Source organism: Rutilus rutilus, assembly GCF_951802725.1.
Source record: "Rutilus rutilus genome assembly, chromosome: 8".
Lineage (NCBI taxonomy): Eukaryota > Metazoa > Chordata > Actinopteri > Cypriniformes > Leuciscidae > Rutilus > Rutilus rutilus.
Window position 1 is genome coordinate 13728195 of NC_140222.1, and position 26850 is coordinate 13755044.

General features: G+C 41.0%; 1 protein-coding gene across 1 annotated transcript in view; it reads right to left on the minus strand.

Annotated features, from left to right (window-relative positions):
- The window catches only part of LOC311295158 (uncharacterized protein), a 149064-nt gene that overhangs the window by 90573 nt on the left and 31641 nt on the right, over positions 1-26850 (minus strand). The window lies entirely within an intron of this gene.

Below are 26850 nucleotides of genomic sequence, written 5' to 3' on the forward strand. Positions count from 1 at the left end.
CAAACAAGCCTAATTTCTAGTGAAGCTCCGTATCGGGGTGTGTATTGGTTTACTAGAGTCACGTGATCGATGACAAACGAAACCTCACTTTAGGCTTGTTTGAGATGCGCCTCGCCTCGCCTGAAATGTATGGGAGAGTAGGCAGCTGCAGTGAGAGGAGGAGTGAAAAAAGCGCAGGCAAGCCGGACAGTTCTCTCTTCTCGTAGTGGATCTGAGACCTGCGAGATCAGAGATGGATATCGCGGGATTCACGGGATTCACGCTCGTGCACAGTGTTGCTAATAAACTGGATGTAATTCGAAAGTTCTGTTGCTTTTATATGAAAATAAATAAAATGAACAAGACACCCAAAGTACTTGTTATTTAATTCCAGTCCAAATACATGTTTATCAGTCTTTTTTTTCTTTAATACAGACATGTGTTGTTTTTTTTTAATTTTTATATATATTTTTTTTATATAAAAAATACATTGCATAACCCATAGAGATCGCACTGTTAGATAGTTTGGGAATATTAACACATAATGTATACACATAAAACATGATATCAGAGTTTTAAAATCAAACATTTTAAAAGAGAACAATACATCACAGTTGTTTAAACCAATGAACATCAAGCTGTGTCGTCAGTAAGTCGTTTCCCATCATGCTTTTGATCAGCGCAGTCGGTGGAGAGCAACTGCGCTCGACTGCAGAATCCGACAGGTGTGCCTTGCGCTCGCGAGAGATTTTTGACATACGTCAGCATGACATCAGAGCAAGGCGGACCGCACTCGGACACATTTCTAACCGGCATGCATCTCGCGCTGATCACTGGTGATCGATTCTGCGCAGATTTTGCTCATCTCAAACAAGCCTAATGACGTATCCTCTCGCGTGGCCTCCTGGGATAGAAGAGTATCCATCGGTTGAGCACTCAAAAATCTGGCCGAAAGCAGTAAGCCATCCGGGAAGTTCTCGCCTACTCTTTTATGAATACTGATGTTTCGAACGTACTGCTTCCTTCACGTACTGTTTTCGCCTACTATATAGTAGGAAAGTAGGCATATTCGGACGCACTTAAGTCCGAATCTCGCGATAATTAGCACGTCACCCAGGTAATTCTCGCCTACTCTTTTGGATTCGTACATACTTTTTCGCTCGCCTACTCTTTTTCCCATACTAAATAGTAGGGAAGTATGCGGTTTGGAACGCAGCCAGAGAGAGAGAGAGAGAGAGAGAGAGAGAGAGAATAGGCTTGTTTGAGATGAGCAAAATCTGCGCAGAACCGATCACCGGTGATCAGCGCGAGATGCATGCCGGTTAGAAATGTGTCCGAGTACGGTCTGCCTTGCTCTGATGTCATGCTGACGTATGTCAAAAATCTCTCGCGATCGCAAGGCGCACGTGTCGGATTCTGCAGTCGAGCGCAGTTGCTCTCCACTGACTGCTCTGATCAAAAGCACGATGGGAAACGACTTGCTGACGACACAGCTTAATGCTCATTGGTTTAAACAACTGTGATGTATTGTTCTCTTTTAAAATGTTTGATTTTAAAACTCTAATATCAGGTTTTATGTGTATATGTTATGTGTGAATATTCCCAAACTATCTGACAGTGCGATCTCTTTGGGTTATGCAATTTAATTTTTATAAAAAAATAAAAAAAATAAAAACACATGTCTGTATTAAAGAAAAATTTATTGATAAACATGTATTTGGAATGGAATTAAATAACAAGTACTTTGGGTGTCTTGTTCATTTTATTTATTTTCATATAAAAGCAACAGAACTTGAATTACATCCAGTTTATTAGCAACAATGTGCACGAGCGTGAATCCCGCGATATCCATCTTTGATCTCGCAGGTGTCAGATCCACTACGAGAAGAGAGATCTGTCCGGCTTGCCTGCGCTTTTTTCACTCCTCCTCTCACTGCAGCCGCCTACTCTCGGCTTCATTTCAGGCGAGGCAAGGCACATCTCAAACAAGCCTAAAGAAAGGGGTGCTTGTCTTCTTCTTCTCTCAGTTTAATGGCGGATCGCAAACCAATATTTACAGGAGCATACCGCCACCTACTGTACAGGAGTGTGTAATATCAGGGTTTTACAGACTTCAGGTGAAGAGAGAAAAGTATTCAATATATATATATACACCGTACATCTTGTCAAGTAAAATTATTCTCTCTGCACTTTATTTATTACACTACAACATGACATGCTCAACATTTTCTGGTACATTACAACTATCACATTTATCAGAAACACATTGTATGTTGTAATAATGTTTCCCTTTGTTTTCTGTGTCCCACTTCTGCCACAAATCCCTCTCTACCTTTATGATTAATGATGCAGTGTTTTTAACATTTTAACATTTTAGCCTGAAAGTCATGCCGGTACCCAACGATACCCTTTTTCAGAACTTCAGGAATTTTTACCTCAATAACTGTAAATAAAGTCATTTGTAGAAGTGTTATTGACATTATGCCAGAGCTGCCTTGGTCACTGTCTGCCATTGTCTGTAATACTTGAATATTAATAAAAACAACAATTTTAGAAATAAAATAAATATTCTCTATTCATTTTTTTTTTTTTTTTTACAAATTCTGTGTTGTGAAGCAATCAAATTAAGACATAAAACATTAATTGAATAGATCTTATATGAAATTAAACTTTTTTGTCAAACAACTGAGCTTTATACTATTAACATTGCAACATAGAAGAAAAAGTGTAATTACTCCTTAAATATTCTTTATGATAATTTATTATTATTATTAGTGTTAGTATTATTATTAAATTTATCATGTTAAACCAAACTTTTATTTTGACAGGTTGTGGTGAAGACCTTTGAGTTTCCGTGTGTTAATGATATAACCAGGGTTTGAAATTAACTTTTACCCCACCGGCCAATTTGGCTTCTAAATTTTTAAGATTAAGAACTTCTACTAGCCAAACAAAGAAGAAGAAATTATTCAGATTAACTACGTCGCAACTTATAAATATATATATATATATATATATATATATATATATATATATATATATATATATATATATATATATATATATATATATGTATATATAATATATTATTAGATGCAGTTCAGATGCAAAAGCCTCTAAGTGCCATCTGAAATTTTCTTCTAGAATGATAATTTTTATCAAGCTCGTATATTTAAGTTCAATAATTTTACTTAAATGGCAATGCAAATGACCTATTAATTGTAATTTAAGTGAAATTACTGAACTTAAATATACGAGCTTGATAAAAATGACCATTCTAGAAGAAATTTCAGATGGCACTTAGAGGCTTTTGCATCTGAACTCTTCATATATATGTATATATATTTCGATTTCATACATTCATTTCTTATTCAGACAAATTCATGTCATCCAGCAGTCTCCTCAATCATTATCTTTTTCTTTTCTTTTTTTTTTTTACAAAAAAAAAAATAGTTTTAGGTGGACAGATCAACGAACATGTAGGATGTTGGAAAATAACAATGTCTCTTCTGTTAACCAAATGCTTTTTAATCTTCGCTATTGCTACAATGCAAGTGAACAAGCACACCGTTATTTGTTGCTTAGTGATGTGTGTGTTCAAGTAAGCCAAAAATGCGCAGATTCTGCGCAATACGCTGTAATTGAATAGATCACGATGACACATAAGTTGAGCATTTGCGCTAAATCCGCGCAGATTTGGCTTACACGGTTCTACCGACATAATTTGTTTGGTCGCATTAAAAGTACAGAGTTCATTACCCAATTCTATTCATCTGATTGATTTTTGAAGGCAGAATAGATGTATCCCGGGGTGCTTCTCAATTCTTATTTGTGCATCCTCGTTTCCTTTCCTCGCTTCCTTTCCTGGCGTCTCAGCTCCACCCCCTTTAGGATGCGAGGGAAGGCTGCAAGGAAAAGAAGCGAGGACGGAGGAATTGAAGGAAAGCTTTTTTATACATTGGAATACTTGATCACTCGAACGTCACTGTTTTAATACCCTATTTCTTTCTCATTTTTAGGAAAAGCACTTAATTACCATTGTTTATTTCTATACCAAATGTCATGCACTTGCAATGAAGCTAAAAATACAACTACATCATTATGTTGATATCCTATATTTTTACAATAAAACTTACGACAAACATGTCTTCTAATATCCTCAGTTGTTGCGTATACCGAACACTGCATCAAACACATTTGTAAATTACTTTCCTTGAACCCATTGTGCGAGTTCACTTTAATACCACGTGCTTTATATACATGTTGCTGCTGATTGGACTGCAGTTCTGACACACCCACCAAACAAGAGAAAACGTATCTCAAACCCCGTTGCACACCGGTGCACGCCGTTTCCAGGAAACATGACGTTCAACCCGGAAACCGTAGCAAAACGTTGCGCACCGTTTTGAACTTGAACGTGCCCCTGTTCTCTTTCAGCTCAGCCTATAGCGAGAGCTGTGGGCGTGGCTACTGAAGCAGGGCGGGGCCAGAGGGGTTTAGCCGGTGTGGGAGAGTCTATATTGACCTCTGAATCTGACTTGACTGTTGTTAGGCTTAGTGTTATGGATTCAGTATTTATTTTTTATTTTTTTGTAAAGCTGTTCTGTGAGGGCATTAACTGTGAGGTTCATAAAAAGCAGCTGATTTTATTTCAGCTGATGACCCCTAATTGCTAATTTACCAACAAAAGGGTGAATGTGTGTTGCAGAGTGAGCACTGAAGATAGCAAAGTGCTGAAACGTCTGCTCTAGTTCATTTGGTTTAAATTCACTTTGCACTTTATGCACTATATAAAAAAAAAAAAAAAAGTTTTAATAGACTTCTTGTAGTCTGTACTGAATTCAGTGTGTGGCCAGCCACCTTCTTGCTCGTTTTCATAAAAAGCAGGGCAGGAAGAAACTCTTCACCTTAACACACATACACTGAACACACACTCTCACCTAGAGCTGATGGTCCAGATCAAACCACATTTCTCAAGTACACCGACCAAGGTTTCCGTTTGACTCAGAAGATGAACTTCAATAGAACTTGTACTATGAGATCAGACACAGTTTTAACTTTTTACTTTGGTTTAAATTGAGAACTGAATAAATATACATAACCATCTTAAAATCACTAGAATTCAAAGAGTTCACTATATAATATTCTTCTACTTTTGCCATTTAACACAGTCAGACAACTACTTTTCAAATAGTAGGGGAGAACGGGGTAATGTGAGACATCGGGTAATGTGAGACACCCCCTATATCTAGGCAACGGAACACAATTTTGGTCATTTGACCATTATGTTTTCAAGCCCCTTTCATTTCACCTTGGCCATGAAGAAAATGACCTCATGGTGCTATAGTAAGCATGTTTTTTTCACAAAAATATTTTTTTTGCATGTAAAAGTAAATTTTCTTGCTGTCAACTTAATCAACTGTTGTGCCAAAGCAAATTGATTCAGGTATAAAAACTTATATCATACATGTTGAAGAACTACCAACATATAAAACCATGTGATGATGCTAGCTGAAGATAAGCCCGAATTGCTAAGAGAGATCGTTTTTTTCTAAAATGTGGCGGTGGGGTAAAGTGAGACAAATGCTGTGGGGTAAAGTGAGACATGAGGCACAAGTTAAGTTTAGTCTTAAACATATTTTAATGTAATATTACATGACATATGTTTTATTTTTAATGTCATAAACATAGTAGAAAAGCCATAATGCCAAGGCAATACACCAGGAAGAAAACCTGACGGCCCGAATGAGAGGGTGCTCTCCTCTGGGCCCCAGGCAACCCGAAGGCGCCTGTTTTCCATTACCTAGTCCGATAAGAGTGTCGTCTTCCTCCTCTACAACACCCCGAGCATCCGTGTTTGGACCGTCATTGCTCCAGCAGGAGCGCCAGCAGGTGTACGGATCTGACTTTGACCAGAGATGACCCACCCTCCCTGGGGCCGGCCCGGGAGGTCCGCAAGCATGGAGCTCTTCTTCAAATACAAGATATTTTTGGACATTTTTACGAGGAGGAATATCCTTCAGTGTTTCTTTCACCCCTAGCTCACCCAGGATGGTGCACATTCACCGGTGTGCACGCCCTGGCACCGAGGGACTGGGTGTCCAAACCAGACCCTATTTACTGGAAGTCTCGCCCGCACAAAGTGCACTTTCTCTGGCCTGGGTCAGGCTGTTTCTCCACCCGGTCTGACCACCACGGTTCTCTGGTCCATGTTCCTTGTCCGAGCGGAGCATTGTCCCTCCTCCACAAAGACCCAAAGGTCCGTTTTAGGACTGACTTTGCTCCAGACGGAGCTCCAGCAGTGGCGGACAAATCCGAATCTGGCTCAGGACGGGCCACTCTCCCTGGGCTGGCCAGGGGAGGTCTGACAGCATTGAGTTTTCCAAATGTATCACAATAATTTGGACATAGTTCTTTTTTTTTAGGAGGAATTTCCTCCAGTGTGCCATTCACCCTTAGCATGCCAAGGGCGTTGCACCTTCACTTGGATGCGCACCGGTGGGTCATCAAAAAATGTGCTTAATTGACCAATCCCCATGATTCTGTTACTAGTCTGACATTAGTTCTGGAATGTGTGGTTGTCAAGCTAGCTGTCAAGATTCTTACTGTTACAACATGTGTTGTTATGGAAGTTTCAGAGTGGAAAAAGTAAGTGGATCAGTTTACCCCCAGCTGGTTCACTTTACCCCCTTGATTTCTCTGGTCTGTCTCAGTTTACCCCTAAGCTGGGGTAAAGTGAGACACAAGACCACTTTTTTAAAAACAATCATATTTTCACTGCCCTTCGTCCTGAATACATTCTAATAATTTCCATTGCTAGGAAACATCCTAAATTAATGGGAAATGTGTAAATTTGACTGATATATAATTTTAGCTTGCTTAGAGGGGAACGAATGTAAAAAATGTCTCACTTTACCCCACTCTCCCCTATGTTAAATGATAAGAAATAAAGAATATTTCACAATTTGAGAACAGTTTAAGTCTTAATAAGGCCAGATGAACTATAACATCATATGATGTGCAAATGCAGCGAGGGGAACTAGGAGGGTCAAACTGTGTTGTGGGAGGATTCACACGACGTGTTTTTCAGCAGAGTTTCATCAGACACTGAACTACTGAGGAAAATGTTTCACGTGTTTGTTTTATTCTGTTTGTGCTGCTGGAGTCTGATTGGTAAGTTATAAAAAAATATGGCTTCATTTCTTTTTCCAATTTAGAGTAACACAGTGGCTGCTATACGCTCACACTGAAAAAAGTCTAACATTGCTGTTGTTCGTTTAATGTGTATTTTCTCGTTGAAATAGCTTAAAATTATTAGTTTTTTCATTTAAAGTAAATGTTTTAGTTTATATTTATGGTTGAATCCATTTTTTTTACATGGATACAATATAAATTGGCAGCGGGACATTAAACTGAATTTATTCATTTGATCAGAGTATTTTTATTAGATTAAGCATGATTTGCACATGCGCGTTGTTAAGGTGGAGATCCCGCTCTCTGACCTGACCTGAAAAAAAAAAAAACGTCCGTTACAGTTGAACTGTCTGCGAACTGCGAAGAACACACACACACAATCTGTTGAGCGGCGGCCGTGACGGTACGGTACACTTCAACAGACCCCTCCAGCCAGGCTGCGACACAGAAGAACTACGACGAGCAAGGTAAAAACAATCATCTTTGTCTAACGTTACTGTTAACGTTTTTTTTTCCAAGTATACCTGACTGGCCTTGACTCTGGCCGTATTTTCAGCACTCACGCTGATAGCATGTAAATGATAAGATAGCACTAACTTAGTAACGTTAGCATTCTTCATTCAAACTATAACGTTAACGTTAGGTTACGTTAGCCGCCCTCTGGTCGTGGGTGAGTAACTTAATGCTATCACAGGTCGCTAGCTAACTGGCTAATAAATGCAAACTATCATTTCTAAATGCATTTTGTGGGGGCATTGATGTTAGCTAAAGTTACCACGTGTAAGTTAGTTAATGTTACAGCTAATGTTATGTTCGTGAATTCAAATGCGTTTGTTCTGCTGAGCATTTTTAATGTGTGGCGCGAAGAGCCTAGAAAATGTTTATTTGCCGATATTACTGTATTTTTAGAGCTGATGCAAAGCACCTCAGACACATTAGTCACCCATTCATTTACTCACTTAATTGTTGACCTGTAGTGTAGTTTCACAGGCATGGCACTTTGTCTAAGACCAGTTAAATCCATGCGAGCAAATGTCTTATAGCTTACAGTTGAAAATGGTTAGATCTACCTAACTGTTGATTCACTTATGAGTTGTTTTTGTTGTAGGCGATAATTTAGTAAGGTTGTGCTGGTGATTCCCTTTTGTGTTCACCATCTTAAAAACTTCTAAACTTATTTCTGTATGCTCTACTTTTTAGATCAATGCTGAGTTCATGCGAATCACAACAGTTCCCTTGGAGACAAAGTTTATAGCGCAGTTGGACAAGCACTCCACCAAACTGTTGGAGGTCATCAGGAGCAAGGGAGGAGTTGTGAAAGAGAAGACCACCAGGACCTTGCAGGTTTTACTTTTTACTTTTTACTTTTTACTTTACTTTTACTCCGATTTAAGAGTTCTTAGATACACACAGTTTGTTACTAATGAGACAATCAGTCTCAAGAATGGCTGGTTTGCACTAAAAAAAATATTTCTGAATAAAAATAATTCTCCAGCTTTATTTATTTTTTTATTTTCTATGCATTTTCCCCTTCAAAATCACCCCAATCATTTTAGGATGCTAAATTATTTTCAAATAGAGCAATTGAATTCCTGTTCCTGTATTTTTCCAATATCGTGCAGCCCTTGAGAAAACACTTCTGATCAGGCAGAAATCTCACCACAAATCCAAACGCATTTTAACTTCAGCACCTCTGATAAACTGCAGCTCAGTCTCAAACAGAGCTAGGTAGCATTCCAGTTTTTAGATTGCATTCCAGATTTTAGATAGCATTCCAGTACGCTGGTGTTGCATCAGCTGGGCGGAGTTGATTCAATTGTGCAGATACCCTGTTTAATCTAGTCACACCCCTTGTAATAAACATTTGATTCATTTGATTTGCGCCTATTCACGTTTTGAAAGTTTAGAGTGTATAAGAGCTTGGCACATTATGATCTAACATGAAATCAGGAGATTTCTGAAACTATAACGTACTTATTTTCTCTCTTTTTTTTTTTATGCAGGAAAATGAGGTTGAAGAACTGGAGCAGACAACCATGGCGATCTTTATCACTGGGAAAGAGGATCCTCTCCATCCACCCAAAGACATTAAAATTGTCATCGAAGGAACAGAGGTCCTGTACGAGTTGCCATCGGTTGCAACTGCTTTTGCCATGGTCTTTGGGCTCATATACACACTTAACCTAAAATATCCGAAAAGGCTGCAGTTCACCTTTGAATTTGTGCAAAAGGTCCTGATGGAGCTTGATGGAAAAAAGATGACCCCAAAAGTCACTAGACTGACCACCCAGCTGTACAGCACAGAGTAGGCAGAGCTGAATTGCACAGACTTGCTTAATTTTATGTTCCATTTGTGGTTAAATTTTATGGTGTTTTTACAGCCAAGACTTTAGATCCTTTTAATAAGAGGTTGCACTTACAAGGCTGCATTTTCACTGCAGCATTTACAAATGTGGCTGCCCAAGTTCGATGGCTACCAGCCTCGCCACCAACTTTTTTGGCTCAGAGTTTTGTTTGAGCTATTACATATAAATTAGTTGTATTTAAATGTAGAGCTTACAGCTCTGTATCAGAAACTCTGTCAGTGTCTTAGGAGTTCCACTGTTCACTGTCTGAGGAGCAGTTTCAGGATTTGTCTCTGGTGTTCAGCTAATAGAGACTGTTCATCATATACATTTGAAACAGGTATACAATACTGTCATAACATTTAATGTGTTCTGTCAGGACAAACCTTCCTAATTTAATATTACTACTAATGAGATATCATCAAGTGATGATTTGAAATATGTAACAAATTTGTGGGCTCAAAGTATTTTTGTGTGAAGCAGACTGTTCATCTTCATACATTTGAAACCGATGTTCAGTGTTGTCAGTTCATTGAACAATAAATAAATGTGTTCTAAAGGAAAGTGTTCTGAGTAGTCATTGATAAAAATGTATTAAAAGCATTTTTTTTTATTTGATTTATTATACATTTCAAATAATGACAACTTATTTTTTTATTTGAGACAACCTAAAATAATTAATTTACTGGGACCTATACATATTAGTTTGTTTTAACTTAAAATAATTAGTTTGGATCAACCTTTAAAAAGTGGTTGCATGGATTTAAACTTTTCAGGTTAATCTAATTTAAATTATTTACTTTGAGTCAATGTCAAATATTTCGTGTGATTGATTACTTCAATTTTTTTAAGTTGATCCAAGGTTTTATTTTTTTCAGTGCAGTTAAAAGGTCCAAAAGCTGTTTTTAGAAACTAGTTTGCTTTGAGTTCATATCTGGTTTAATAATGGATTTATTTTTTTAATGCAATAAGTAGCCTGGAATATTTAGTATGAAAATCAGATGTATTACTGTGTGTTTGGTTATGTGCTTGTTTAAAATTGACATTTGTGAAATCAATAATATGGCAAACACACGATGAAGGGGACTAGATTGCATGTGTTCTTAATCTGGGCCTGGTTATCTGTCCTTTATTCATAAATCATGATGCCATATTAGTCCATTAATTGACACAATAGCTGTGTCCCAAAGTGAAGGCTGCGTCCTTCGAAGACCGTATTTGAAGGCCGATTGCGTCATCGCGCCGCGACGAAGGCTTCCCTGATTCAAAAGCGACGTCAAATGCACCCTTCGTTTCCCCATGAAAAGGCTTGTTTGAGATGAGCAAAATCTGCGCAGAATCGATCACCGTGATCAGCGCGAGATGCATGCCGGTTAGAAATGTGTCCGAGTGCGGTCCGCCTTGCTCTGATGTCATGCTGACGTACGTCAAAAATCTCTCGCGAGCGCAAGGCGCACGTGCCGGATTCTGCAGTCGGGCGCAGAGGCCCTGTCCCAAATGGCACACTCCGGACTTGTGGACTTCCTCAGAGTCCACACTTTGGTGACGTCATGTAGTGCAGACCTATAGGGCCCTTGGCGCGAGTCCACGAGGGCGCATTGAGAGGTATTTTTGGGACAGACTTGATCAGCACGCCGGAAATAACGGGCTGTTTTTTTTTTTTTTTTTTTTTGCATTACAATGGAAATAATACAAAACAATGAACATGAACATGTGGGGATACAGAGAAAATGAAAGTAAATAATAACAGTAAATAAAATATTTTTACAATTTATATAAAACTTATTCTATAATACAGGATAGTTTCGAAGCTCTTTTATTGGAGGGGATTTTTTGAAGTGAAGAATAACTGTAAATCATAAGCAAAAAATTTGCAACTAGGTTTGAATTTAAGGTATCTTGCTTTGTGAATATGATATTTACCCATCGTACAGAAAAAGTTTAATATATCATCTAGCTTTCTATTTTCAGAGAAATCAGAGTGAAAAATAACCTTACTGACAGAAATACAGGCCTGGTTGTTGTTGGACAGGAGAAATCAAATTTTTTGCGCTCCAACGTCTTATCTCCATGTCAACTACACAGCCTAATTTTACAGTTCTATATTTTGATATTGTGCATATCACCTGGGCATTAGACAATAGATACACCATGCTTATTTAAATGATGTATACAGTTGTACATAATAATACATAATGTTCCATTTGAACTAAGATTGCAATTTTAAAACATAATGAAAATGTGCATGAGTTTCAGATGAATTTACAGGTTTCAATATTCATACTATGTTTACATATGACTCAGTAAAGCCCTGCCATTATTTATTTAATGAATCATAATGCGATCGTATTATTAAACGCGCTATTATTATGTTTGAGACATCAACCACTGGTCGATTACCTTAATGTTTGTATAAACTGTAGGTAACCACTGATAAAATGTACATTTAGGTCATAAAAACCGTAATATTTTCTTCTCAGCCATGTCAACAATTATCCGCGAGTGAAATCTCCTCCCATCTGTTGTCTGATTGGCCTTTCGCAAGGATTCCTGGGTAGTTAAAGTGCGTGAAGCCTGCTTCTATGCGGGCTTCGCGGAAGACCGCTTCAAGGGCACAAAGGGGGCGCTGCTGAGCACACTTCAGAGCGGTAAAATGCTGAATGGGACAGCCTACGGACTCGTAAGCTGTGTCCCAATGTTGAAGGCTGCATCCTTCGAAGGACGCAGACTTCAAGGATGCAGCCTATGCGTCCTCTGAAGGACGCACCATGTAGCCTTCCTAGGATTTCCTAATTGTGCAACCAGGTGTTCCCGATCACCGCTCCTGGCGCCAAGCAACGGTGCGAGAGGACAGCTGCTATCCTGATCATTCATTTTGATAACTGAGTAAACAGCTATGGAGCCAGAATTGGCTATTGTCATTTTTATGTTTTATATTTTACTGGAGGTCATGGTGTGCCCCGGCGCTGCCGGATCATGTATTTTCGGTTTAGCCCTGTTTGAATACAAAACCCAATTTAATATAAAAAGTCCAGTATTTCTCGCGCTCGTCATCTGCAGCTGTCACGGTTGCCAGGCGACAAGAACAATCCTTCGTAGGCTAGACCGGTCCGAGCGCTTCAGATGCGCCCTTTGATATGGGACGCTGCTGTAGTTAGCAACAATTTGTTAATATTGTGACAATAAGCCTACATTTTGTTACTTTAATTTTCGGAACTGCATATTTCGTTAAGTATTCACTTACAAATGTGAAGTAACCTGAAGTACTTTTTTCCCTCACATCACAATGTGATTACATTACACTACACAAAAGTATATAATGGAACAACCAGATATTACTGTATATTGAAAATATACAGAAGTAAAATGCAACATAGCCTACGCAGTAATGCAGTAGTAGCCTAATATATAATAAATGCAGTAGTTATTAAAAGTACTTTTTTCAGAAAGCCGTCGATTGAATCAGCCCTGCAAACCTGTTGGTATAGACAACTTAGTGGATAGTGGAAATATGCACTTTAACACTCTGGAGACCATCCCAGATGATGTCCCACCAGCAGGAGGCCTTACCAGGGGCAGCCCATCCCGGTCCAGCAGCTCAGCTCAATAGTTTACATAATTTTTTTCTTATTTTATGTATTGTAAAATTAAATGTTTATGTTGATTTTGATATGTTTAACATATTTTGTAAATAGTTGGAAAAAGTACTTTAATGTAGCCTAAAGAACAAATGATTTTCATTTACCAATTTTATTTGAAAAAATAAAAAGGTATAGAATTTGTTTCATGCAGAAAGTATTACTGTCATTACAAAAATAAACAATGTCCAGAATAATTCATTCTCTTTTATTTACACAATTAAAGTTGCATAAAAATAAATGTACATAATTTTTCTTTTAAAAAATAAAAGTGAAAAGTTAAACAAGAATATGTAGAAAATATATTTTTCAATCATTCTCTCAAGAAGAGAAAACAGCCTGTCCATCCTCTTCCTTCTTTCCTGTGCACTCCTCGCCTCTGCCTCCCTCTGTAGTTGCATTTCTTCTCTGATCAAGTCCAAAAACTCGTCCTGTCTCGCCGCCTTCATGCTGGTGCTGCTGCCCCTGGCTCCTCCTCACCGTGGGCACCCACTACTGAACTCGGCCCTGGTGTGTCCTCAGGGATTGAGGCGATGAGGACAGGGGGGTTGGTGCAATGCATCTGTCCCAACACCTCATCCATGAGGACAAACCAGGGCCAAGCTTCAGCAGTGGGTTTCCCACTCACACCCTCACCTGTCCCAGGACACTTGCAATCCTAAAGGCAGAGCAAATGAACCATGGCTTGTTAACAACAACAGGACAATACATTTCAGCAAAGATGTGTGTATTACTGTTCTTTTTATATATATATATATATATATATAGACCCATTTTTTCCTGAATTGTTCTAAAAAAGCAGAAAAGGGTACTTAACACAGAGGGGCAATCTTAAGTGCATTAACACTGCAAAATATGACACATCAAGACATGCATACAAAATACTTAAGAAATCATATTTCTGTATACTAAAATTTGGTTAAAACCACATACCTTGCATGACAGCACTACAAAAACACATAAAAGTGAAACCCCATTGCCTTATCTACTGCTTTTCTTATTGTTTTGGGCTTTATTGGGTGAGTGATATTTCTTATAATACACAAGTGCAAATATTACAAATAGGTCGTAAAACTAATAACGTTATTACCACAAGTTTTGCCTAAAACTACCTGATAAATGAAGCCATGCAATGGTGACGAAGGAGTTAAGAAGAAGTTTATAAGAAAATTTAACTCTGGTTTCGCTAGCTATTTGAGTAAATGAAAACATAATACTTACATTTAAATGTGAATTTGCTGTCCACCACCGATCTCTAGTCTCGGCCGCCTTTAAAAATAAATAAATAAATGCTGTCTTCAACGGCGCGCAATGACTTATGGGGTAGAATAGGCCGCCAAGTGTTCATTTATGTATCCTTCTTTTCACGGGGAAACGAAGGGTGCATTTGGCGTCGCTTTTGAATCAGGGAAGCCTTCGTCGCGGCGCGATGACGCAACCGGCCTTCGAATACGGCCTTCGAAGGATGGAGAATTGAATTGGGACAGCCTTCATCGAGCCGCGGTGACGCAATCGGCCTTCAAATGCGACCTTCCAAGGATGCAGCCTTTGAATTGGGACGTCCTTCGTCGCGCCGCGGTGACGCAATCGGCCTTCAAATACGGCCATCCGGCCTTCAAATACGGCCTTCGAAGGACGCAGCCTTCACTTTGGGACACAGCTGTAGACTCAGCGAGCACGCGCAATTCAAGTCCACGAGACCGAAAGTCCGCATGAAGTGCGCCATTTCTCCACCGACTGCGCTGATCAAAAGCATGATGGGAAACGACTTACTGACGACACAGCTTAATGCTCATTGGTTTAAACAACTGTGATGTATTGTTGTCTTTTAAAATGTTTGATTTTAAAACTCTAATATCATGTTTTATGTGTATAGCCTATGTTATGTGTGAATATTCCCAAACTATCTGACAGTGCGATCTCTTTGGGTTATGCAATTTCAATTTTTATATAAAAAAAAAATAAAATAAAAAAAACACATATGTCTGTATTAAAGAAAAAAATATTGATAAACATGTATTTGGAATGGAATTAAATAACAAGTACTTTGGGTGTCTTGTTCATTTTATTTATTTTCATATAAAAGCAACAGAACTTAAATTCCATCCAGTTTATTAGCAACACTGTGCACGAGCGTGAATCCCGTGAATCCATAGACAGTAAAAGAAATGGACACAGCGACCCCATTGGATTCAACGGAGACAAAGTGAAGCCAATTAGAAACTCTTACTTCCTGGGGGTCCAGCGTACTGCGCAGACTCAAACTGAGCTCGACGACGTAGATGTGACGTGAGCAAACCGTCTGTCTTCTAGTGGCTGTGCCAAGATCAATCTGAATCATTACCTTCCGAAACTCGAAGAGACGGAGAGCGTGAGTAGGAGCTGTCCATGATCTTGGAGCAGGAGAAACTTTTTATAGGTGTTCTGATTAATTACTTTGTCATTTTGCCTCGACGTCCTCCCGATTGCCCGCGAGCTTCTCTTCCTGTCCATACGGTAATTTCCTACTGTGCGACAGAGAGTCGCGTGGCTGTGACGCAATCGTTAGCCTACTTTTACAAAAACTGCTTCTACAGGGCCATAACGTAAGCTACAAGGTAATGGAGCCTTTTATACATTTTCGTGTTTCTTTAGAAATAAATAATGGACAAATGGAGTCTTTAAACGCCTCAGATGTGAAGTTATTCGCTGTCAAAGTGACGCAAAAATGAATGGGAGTCAATGGGATGCTAACAGCAGGTGGGGTTCCGCTAGCCAATGGCGGCGCCCGGGGGTACCTTCAAAATAATACAAATCCCTGCCCCCTTGCGTGAATCCCGCGATATCCATCTTTGATCTCACAGGTGTCAGATCCACTGCGTGAAGAGAGAACTGTCCGGCTTGCCTGCTCTTTTTTCACTCCTCCTCTCACTGCAGCCGCCTACTCTCGCATACAGATTTCAGGCGAGGCAAGGCGCATCTCAAACAAGCCTAAGGATACATAAATGGACACTTAGCGGCCTATTTTACCCCATAATTCATTGCGCGCCGTTGATGACAGCATTTATTTATTTATTTTTAAAGGCGGCCGAGACTAGAGATCGGTGGTGAACAGCAAATTCACATTTAAATGTAAGTATTATGTTTTCATTTACTCAAATAGCTAGCGAAACCAGAGTTAAATTTTCTTATAAACTTCATCTTAACTCCTTCGTCACCATTGCGTGGCTTCATTTGTCAGGTAGTTTTAGGCAAAACTTGTGGTAAAAACGTTATTAGTTTAACGACCTATTTGTAATATTTGCACTTGTGTATTATAAGAAATATCACTCACCCAGTAAAGCCCAAAACAATAAGAAAAGCAGTAGATAAGGCAATGGGGTTTCACTTTTATGTGTTTTTGTAGTGCTGTCATGCAAGCTATGTGGTTTTAACCAAATTTTAGTATACAGAAATATGATTTAAGTATTTTGTATGCATGTCTTGATGTGTCATATTTTGCACTGTTAACAATGCACTTAAGATTGCTCCTCTGTGTTAAGTACCCTTTTCTGCTTTTTTAGAACAATTAAGGAAAAAATGGGTCTATATATATATATTAAAGAAAAGTAATACACACATCTTTGCTGAAATGTATTGTCCTGTTGTTGTTAACAAGCCATGGTTAATTTGCTCTGCCTTTAGGATTGCAAGTGTCCTGGGACAGGAGAGGGTGTGAGTGGGAAACCCACTGCTGCAACTTGGCCCTCATGGATGAGATGTTGGGACAGAGGCATTGCACCAACCCCCCTGTCCTCATCGCCTCAATCCCTGAGGACACACCAGGGCCGAGTTCAGCAGTGGGTGCCCACGGTGAGGAGGAGCCAGGGGCAGCAGCACCAGCATGAAGGCGGCGAGACAGGACGAGTTTTTGGACTTGATCAGAGAAGAAATGCAACTACAGAGGGAGGCAGAGGCGAGGAGTGCACAGGAAAGAAGGGAGAGGATGGACAGGCTGTTTTCTCTTCTTGAGAGAATGATTAAAAAATATATATTTTCTACATATTCTTGTTTAACTTTTTTCACTTTTATTTTTTAAAAGAAAAATTATGTACATTTATTTTTATGCAACTTTAATTGTGTAAATAAAAGAGAATGAATTGTTCTGGACATTGTTTATTTTTGTAATGACAGTAATACTTTCTGCATGAAACAAATTCTATACCTTTTTATTTTTTCAAATAAAATTGGTAAATGAAAATAATTTGTTCTTTAGGCTACATTAAAGTACTTTTTCCAACTATTTACAAAATACGTTAAACATATCAAAATCAACATAAACATTTAATTTTACAATACATAAAATAAGAAAAAAATGATGTAGACTCTATTGAGCTGAGCTGCTGGACCGGGATGGGCTGCCCCTGGTAAGGCCTCCTGCTGGTGGGACATCATCTGGGATGGTCTCCAGAGTGTTTGAGTGCATATTTCCACTATCCACTAAGTTGTCTACCAACAGGTTTGCAGGGCTGATTCAATCGACGGCTTTCTGAAAAAAGTACTTTTAATAACTACTGCATTTATATTAGGCTACTACTGCATTACTGCGTAGGCTATGTTGCATTTTACTTCAGTATATTTTCAATATACAGTAATATCTGGTTGTTACATTATATATATGTTATATATACATATATGTTACATTACATATATGTCCTGGTCATGACGTTAAACTGATCCAATAGGGTCTAGCTCGGGTAACCTACCAGAAGATCATAGAAGATCATAGATCAATATGGTTATGGGGACCGACCTAGTGTAACTATTGAAGTACCTGGGCAGCAGCAGTGCTACTTTAACTCCACTGTGGCAAGTACAGAGTTCAGCTCTGGAAAGGCTGGTGGGGAGGAGACGTAGGCGAGTAAAGGGAGACCCTTGAAAGGCGAAATCTACTGCGCTCCACGCTTGAGAACTTGCGACCCTTCGTGGAGTAACTTAGCAAAGAATACAATATGGAACCACAACACAATTCAAAAGATGCTGGCACGGTCGTCGCCCAGTCAAAAAAGGACCGCGGTGGTAGGTCGGCCACTTTGCCCGCCACTGGTTACATCAAATCAGCAAAGAGTGGCAACATCAAGCAGCTCAACGTTGCTACTTACAACGTTAGAACCCTAAATGACACCATCTGCAGCGAAACAGGTGAGCTCATCACGCACAAAGTTGATCGAATCATAACCGGCTGCGAGAAACATCACATTGACCTTGTAGCACTTCAAGAGCACCGACTCCGAACATCCGACTCGGTGGGCTACAAGAAATACAGCAGCTGGACGATGGCACATACAGATTCATCGGAAAGCCACGGATCAGCCCTGCTATACAACACCAGAATCACTCAGTCTATCATCTCCGTTATCGCTAAATCAGAGCGTATAATTGCCATGCATTTAGAAGGCAATCCTAAAATATGCTTTGTGTCTGCATACGCCCCGACGGAGACATCAGATTCTTCAGCAAAAGACACGTTCTACGACGATCTCAGTGAGCTGATAAAGTCAATCCCGCCACACACGGTCACCATTCTTGCCGGCGACTTGAACGCAAGAATTGGTAAGGACAGTCACGACACCAATCCTAGAGTGGTAGGCAACTTCAGCTACCACGCAATCTCGAACAACAATGGTCGAAGGCTAATCAGCATGTGCGAGTTTTTAAGCCTGCGCCCAGCGAACTCTTGGTTCCGAAATCGACTGACGAGACTGCGCACATATAAGAGCCCAAAAGGAGACTTCGCTCAATTAGACCACATTGTCTTCAACACCAAGTGGTGGAAATCAGTCAAAAACTGTCGCGCTTACAACACCTGCGCCATTGGATCAGACCACAAGATGGTGAGCGCCAAATTCAAACTGGCGCTGAGAACAACAAGAAGCCCATCCATCGCCAGGTGCACCTTTCAGAACGATAAGCTGAAAGATGTGAATATCCAAGCAAACTTTGACCTGGAACTCAGCAATCAATTTGCTGCTCTTTTTGACGAGTCGAGTCAAACCGAAAATGCCCAGTGCCTAATACAGCAAAGAGCAGACGCACTCAATACTGCGCTGCTAGAAACGAGTGAAAAGGTCCTGGGCAAAAGACCAAAGTCAAAACAGCCGAGCTGGGTCAGCAGTTCAACGCTACAGCTCATCGCAGAAGAAGAAGTGGCGAAGGACGATTTCAAGCGAAATCAAACGAGAGAAAAGAGAGATCAGTGGAGAAACAAGCAGTCGAGTGTCAAGACAGCTTTCGAAACTGACAAAGAGGCATATTTTAATACTCAGCTAGAAGCTCTCGAACTGGCAAACCAAAAACACGAGCATCGCAAAATGTGGACTCTAATCGATAAAATCTCAGATAAGCCGCAAAATGCTGCTGCAAGCAAAGTCCAAATGCTCGATGGCTCTCAACCAAACTCGAAGACCGAGCTCATCAGCGATTGGGGCAAGTACTTCTGCAAACTCTTCAACAACAAGAGTGCGAAGGTGGAAACAGTCAACTTTCCAGAACCAAGCCCAGACATCGCTATTTCAATAACGATTCCAACGCGAGAGGAAGTGGTGAAAGCGATCAAACAGCTTAAGCAGAACAAGTCACCAGGACCCGATTATGCAATGACGGCAGAAGTCCTGAAAGACGGCGGCAAATTCATAGTAAATGAATTGCACAAACTCTGCAAGCTTGTTTTTAGGCATTGCTGTGCACCGAAACAATGGACGTCGAGCCTGATCATCCCACTGCCAAAGAAGGGCAACCTGCAGCTGATGAAAAACTTCAGAGGAATCAGCTTGACGTCCATCGCAGCAAAAACGTATAATCGCATTCTCCTCAACCGCATCCAGAATCCCATCGACAAGCTGCTCAGAAACAATCAGGCAGGCTTCAGGAGCGGGCGCAGCTGCACACAGCAGATCCACATCCTGCGAAGAGTCATCGAAGGAGCAAGAGCACAATTACTACCCTTGTACATCACTTTACTCGATTTCAAGAAGGCATTTGACTCGATAGACAGACCTATGATGTTCGCAATCCTGCGACACTACGGCATCCCACAAAAGATCGTTGATGCTATCCGAGTCTTGTACGACGAAACGAAGAGCCAGGTGTATTTGGAGGGCCAGCTCTCAGAGCATTTCGCTGTCACAACTGGAGTATTACAAGGCGATGTTCTAGCTCCGTTACTATTCATCATAGTAATAGACTACGTCTCCAGGCAATCTGCTGGAAGCTTTGGATACCTTACACATAAAGGTCCTCCGCCCAGGAGTAATACGAGACCGCAACGTGGTACAGCAATAGCCAAAGAATCTAGAACCGAACGCAAGCTTAACGATTTAGCATTTGCCGACGATATTTCACTCCTGGAAAATGATTTCAGCAGGGCACAACAACAGCTCACCCAGCTACAACAAAAAGCTGGTGCAGTTGGACTAGAATTAAACGAGGAGAAGACGGTCCAAGTCCAAATGAATGCTTCCAGCGACAATGAACAACATCTACTAATTAACGGAAAGGACATTGAAATCGTAGACGAATTCAAGTATCTTGGATCCTACATCATATCGACGGAGAAAGATGTCAAAAATCGTATCTCTCTTGCATGGGTTGCCTTTACTAAGTTAAAGAAGCTGCTCACCGCTCCACCACCCAAGCCAAATATAGAATTCAGGACTCGGCTCTTTAATGTAACTTGTCTATCTGTGTTGCTTTATGGCTGCGAGACATGGGTTCTAACAAAGGCTCTAGAGGAAGAACTGGATGTGTTTGCGAGAAAGTGTTACCGAACCATGCTGGGAATTAGTCAAGCAGACGCCCATATGACAAACGAGGAACTCTACAGACTGACTAAACAACATCCAGTCAGCGCGACCATCCGCAAGCGACAGCTAGAGTTCGTAGGCCACTGTCTTCGCATGGAAGAAAATGAACCAGCTCACATCTACGCCATCTATCACTCAGAAGTCAGTGATAAGAACAAGCGAGGAGCACCTCGCCTAACCTTCAGACACAAAATCCGAAGCTACATCGACGAGTTCAACAAAAACCAAAAAGTCTGGAATCAAATAGCTCTCCCCGCAGCGAAGAGCAGTCAGTCACTCACCCATGTCGAAAGGGAAGAGGAAACAAAAGTGATCATCAGCATCGCCAAGAATAGAGAATTGTGGAAACGTATTGTCGAGCTCCATACCAGGGGACCCGACCGATGATGATGATGATGATGACATTATATAGCCTACTTTTGTGTAGTGTAATGTAGGCTTATCACATTGTGATGTGAGGGAAAAAAAGTACTTCAGGTTACTTCACATTTGTAAGTGAATACTTAACGAAATATGCAGTTCCGAAAATTAAAGTAACAAAATGTAGGCTTATTGTCACAATATTAACAAATTGTTGCTAACTACAGCAGCGTCCCATATCAAAGGGCGCATCTGACGCGCTCGGACCGGTCTAGCCTACGAATGATTGTTCTTGTCGCCTGGCAACCGTGACTGGTTACATCAAATCAGCAAAGAGTGGCAACATCAAGCAGCTCAACGTTGCTACTTACAACGTTAGAACCCTAAATGACACCATCTGCAGCGAAACAGGTGAGCTCATCACGCACAAAGTTGATCGAATCATAACCGGCTGCGAGAAACATCACATTGACCTTGTAGCACTTCAAGAGCACCGACTCCGAACATCCGACTCGGTGGGCTACAAGAAATACAGCAGCTGGACGATGGCACATACAGATTCATCGGAAAGCCACGGATCAGCCCTGCTATACAACACCAGAATCACTCAGTCTATCATCTCCGTTATCGCTAAATCAGAGCGTATAATTGCCATGCATTTAGAAGGCAATCCTAAAATATGCTTTGTGTCTGCATACGCCCCGACGGAGACATCAGATTCTTCAGCAAAAGACACGTTCTACGACGATCTCAGTGAGCTGATAAAGTCAATCCCGCCACACACGGTCACCATTCTTGCCGGCGACTTGAACGCAAGAATTGGTAAGGACAGTCACGACACCAATCCTAGAGTGGTAGGCAACTTCAGCTACCACGCAATCTCGAACAACAATGGTCGAAGGCTAATCAGCATGTGCGAGTTTTTAAGCCTGCGCCCAGCGAACTCTTGGTTCCGAAATCGACTGACGAGACTGCGCACATATAAGAGCCCAAAAGGAGACTTCGCTCAATTAGACCACATTGTCTTCAACACCAAGTGGTGGAAATCAGTCAAAAACTGTCGCGCTTACAACACCTGCGCCATTGGATCAGACCACAAGATGGTGAGCGCCAAATTCAAACTGGCGCTGAGAACAACAAGAAGCCCATCCATCGCCAGGTGCACCTTTCAGAACGATAAGCTGAAAGATGTGAATATCCAAGCAAACTTTGACCTGGAACTCAGCAATCAATTTGCTGCTCTTTTTGACGAGTCGAGTCAAACCGAAAATGCCCAGTGCCTAATACAGCAAAGAGCAGACGCACTCAATACTGCGCTGCTAGAAACGAGTGAAAAGGTCCTGGGCAAAAGACCAAAGTCAAAACAGCCGAGCTGGGTCAGCAGTTCAACGCTACAGCTCATCGCAGAAGAAGAAGTGGCGAAGGACGATTTCAAGCGAAATCAAACGAGAGAAAAGAGAGATCAGTGGAGAAACAAGCAGTCGAGTGTCAAGACAGCTTTCGAAACTGACAAAGAGGCATATTTTAATACTCAGCTAGAAGCTCTCGAACTGGCAAACCAAAAACACGAGCATCGCAAAATGTGGACTCTAATCGATAAAATCTCAGATAAGCCGCAAAATGCTGCTGCAAGCAAAGTCCAAATGCTCGATGGCTCTCAACCAAACTCGAAGACCGAGCTCATCAGCGATTGGGGCAAGTACTTCTGCAAACTCTTCAACAACAAGAGTGCGAAGGTGGAAACAGTCAACTTTCCAGAACCAAGCCCAGACATCGCTATTTCAATAACGATTCCAACGCGAGAGGAAGTGGTGAAAGCGATCAAACAGCTTAAGCGGAACAAGTCACCAGGACCCGATTATGCAATGACGGCAGAAGTCCTGAAAGACGGCGGCAAATTCATAGTAAATGAATTGCACAAACTCTGCAAGCTTGTTTTTAGGCATTGCTGTGCACCGAAACAATGGACGTCGAGCCTGATCATCCCACTGCCAAAGAAGGGCAACCTGCAGCTGATGAAAAACTTCAGAGGAATCAGCTTGACGTCCATCGCAGCAAAAACGTATAATCGCATTCTCCTCAACCGCATCCAGAATCCCATCGACAAGCTGCTCAGAAACAATCAGGCAGGCTTCAGGAGCGGGCGCAGCTGCACACAGCAGATCCACATCCTGCGAAGAGTCATCGAAGGAGCAAGAGCACAATTACTACCCTTGTACATCACTTTACTCGATTTCAAGAAGGCATTTGACTCGATAGACAGACCTATGATGTTCGCAATCCTGCGACACTACGGCATCCCACAAAAGATCGTTGATGCTATCCGAGTCTTGTACGACGAAACGAAGAGCCAGGTGTATTTGGAGGGCCAGCTCTCAGAGCATTTCGCTGTCACAACTGGAGTATTACAAGGCGATGTTCTAGCTCCGTTACTATTCATCATAGTAATAGACTACGTCTCCAGGCAATCTGCTGGAAGCTTTGGATACCTTACACATAAAGGTCCTCCGCCCAGGAGTAATACGAGACCGCAACGTGGTACAGCAATAGCCAAAGAATCTAGAACCGAACGCAAGCTTAACGATTTAGCATTTGCCGACGATATTTCACTCCTGGAAAATGATTTCAGCAGGGCACAACAACAGCTCACCCAGCTACAACAAAAAGCTGGTGCAGTTGGACTAGAATTAAACGAGGAGAAGACGGTCCAAGTCCAAATGAATGCTTCCAGCGACAATGAACAACATCTACTAATTAACGGAAAGGACATTGAAATCGTAGACGAATTCAAGTATCTTGGATCCTACATCATATCGACGGAGAAAGATGTCAAAAATCGTATCTCTCTTGCATGGGTTGCCTTTACTAAGTTAAAGAAGCTGCTCACCGCTCCACCACCCAAGCCAAATATAGAATTCAGGACTCGGCTCTTTAATGTAACTTGTCTATCTGTGTTGCTTTATGGCTGCGAGACATGGGTTCTAACAAAGGCTCTAGAGGAAGAACTGGATGTGTTTGCGAGAAAGTGTTACCGAACCATGCTGGGAATTAGTCAAGCAGACGCCCATATGACAAACGAGGAACTCTACAGACTGACTAAACAACATCCAGTCAGCGCGACCATCCGCAAGCGACAGCTAGAGTTCGTAGGCCACTGTCTTCGCATGGAAGAAAATGAACCAGCTCACATCTACGCCATCTATCACTCAGAAGTCAGTGATAAGAACAAGCGAGGAGCACCTCGCCTAACCTTCAGACACAAAATCCGAAGCTACATCGACGAGTTCAACAAAAACCAAAAAGTCTGGAATCAAATAGCTCTCCCCGCAGCGAAGAGCAGTCAGTCACTCACCCATGTCGAAAGGGAAGAGGAAACAAAAGTGATCATCAGCATCGCCAAGAATAGAGAATTGTGGAAACGTATTGTCGAGCTCCATACCAGGGGACCCGACCGATGATGATGATGATGATGACATTATATAGCCTACTTTTGTGTAGTGTAATGTAGGCTTATCACATTGTGATGTGAGGGAAAAAAAGTACTTCAGGTTACTTCACATTTGTAAGTGAATACTTAACGAAATATGCAGTTCCGAAAATTAAAGTAACAAAATGTAGGCTTATTGTCACAATATTAACAAATTGTTGCTAACTACAGCAGCGTCCCATATCAAAGGGCGCATCTGACGCGCTCGGACCGGTCTAGCCTACGAATGATTGTTCTTGTCGCCTGGCAACCGTGACAGCTGCAGATGACGAGCGCGAGAAATACTGGACTTTTTATATTAAATTGGGTTTTGTATTCAAACAGGGCTAAACCGAAAATACATGATCCGGCAGCGCCGGGGCACACAATGACCTCCAGTAAAATATAAAACATAAAAATGACAATAGCCAATTCTGGCTCCATAGCTGTTTACTCAGTTATCAAAATGAATGATCAGGATAGCAGCTGTCCTCTCGCACCGTTGCTTGGCGCCAGGAGCGGTGATCGGGAACACCTGGTTGCACAATTAGGAAATCCTAGGAAGGCTACATGGTGCGTCCTTCAGAGGACGCATAGGCTGCATCCTTGAAGTCTGCGTCCTTCGAAGGATGCAGCCTTCAACATTGGGACACAGCTAGTGTGTGTGTGTGTGTGTGTGTGTGTGTGTGAACTTGTATGTCTGTGTGGGTGTGTCCTCTGATTACAGCTAATCATCAGCTAATTATCAGCGCCAGCTGTCTTCACTTTCAACTTGTATATCAGTGACTGGTATCTTGTGTTGTCAGATTGTTGTGATTTTGTCCTGTGTTGGTTCCTGTCCTGTGGCATTCTTCGTGGTCTTCGTTCCCATCGATGTTCTCCGTGCTTCACCATCTACTCAACTCATCACTTTCCCAGACTCTGGATTACCATTCACTGGATTACATCACCTGCCTGGTTGCCTATCGAGGTCCCTGCGTCACTCGCCAACTTCTGTGTTCTGTGTTTTGTGTCTTTCTGACCGTGAGCTGTTTATTTGTCAAATAAACATTTTCACCTGCTATATTCCACTCGTTTCCTGACAATAGGTGTGCGCTGAAGCTCCGCCTTTTACATTACAAATTTAGGCTACATATCTCCTGTTCAGTCTGTCGAGGTCAGACGTCTGCGAGTGAAAACATGAGCGCACTGGAACGCTGCCATAGAAAATTAAATTGTATTTCCGATGAAACCAGACACTGACACTGTTTTTCATGTTAATACGGTAAAGCTGCTTGATTTTAAGCAGTCTATTGTATAAAGTGATATATAAATAAATGTGATGAGACTTTAGTGTAGAATTGCAGAGCTTGAAACATTATCCATGTTGCTATGATCAGATGCTCTTCTTATGCTTTATTAAAATGCTTGCTGTTTTCTCAATTGTGTTGTTTATTTTGTTATTGAGGAAAGCTCACAGCACATATTTACATATTCATCTAACCCTTGCTCTCAGCAGTGTGAGCGGTGTCAGATGTTCAATTACAGTATATCACTCACGTATTCTGAACTTCGTTTTACCCCTAAATGAAGAATGAGAATAAATTACCTTTATTCTTTAAAGGTAAAAGTCTTTCTAATAGGAAAACATGATTTAACTTGAACATTAGATAACAAAAGTTACAATCACTTTAGCTTTTAACATTATCAGTGTAAAAGAAAAGATTCTCAAAGCCTTTAAAGCAGGCAAAGTTATTTATTAAGTTACATGTTTAAATGCAGACAGAAGAATGGAACAACTTACTGTATAGAAAACTTAGTTGTAACAAATAATGCACTGTTGTGCAGAAGAGGCTGTTAAAGCCTTTCTCACAGTGTGAGGTTATGCACCGGTGAGCGGGAGTGACTGGGTTAAAGCCTTTCTCCCAGATCAAGTTATCTTTCCTTCATATACCCTGAGTAAAGCATTGTTAAACATGTGGAATACCAACACCAAAACCGACCGACAGGAAACCAAAAGATATCCAGACAGCAACAGATCTGGACATCAGACACTATGTTGCTGTCTA